This window comes from Buceros rhinoceros, unplaced genomic scaffold (genome assembly GCF_000710305.1).
Source record: "Buceros rhinoceros silvestris isolate BGI_N320 unplaced genomic scaffold, ASM71030v1 scaffold11790, whole genome shotgun sequence".
Classification (NCBI taxonomy): domain Eukaryota; kingdom Metazoa; phylum Chordata; class Aves; order Bucerotiformes; family Bucerotidae; genus Buceros; species Buceros rhinoceros.
Window position 1 is genome coordinate 2,575 of NW_010391330.1, and position 335 is coordinate 2,909.

Consider the following 335-nt stretch of genomic DNA (forward strand, 5'->3'; position numbering starts at 1 on the left):
GCTTGCCCCACCAGCAGCCAAGCCTTCCCGTGCTGACACGAGCTCCTCCACGGGCTCCAAACAGCGAAGCTCAGGCAGAGCCTCTTCCACACAGCTGGGCCCCCAGTGCAGGTTTACAGCTGAACCTGTGCAAAAAATACATCGCCAAAACGCAGCCTTCATCCCCATCTCCCCCGGCTGCCCCACCGTGCTCCCTCCATCTCAGCAGCAGCCTCAGTCTTCCCCCGCTGAGCCCCCCCGGAGTGCCCTAACGCCTCTGTGGCCACCCAGCACAGCCCCCAGAGCACAAACGGACATCAGCCGGGTCCCTTCTTGCAGTGCGGGGGGGGAAGGAC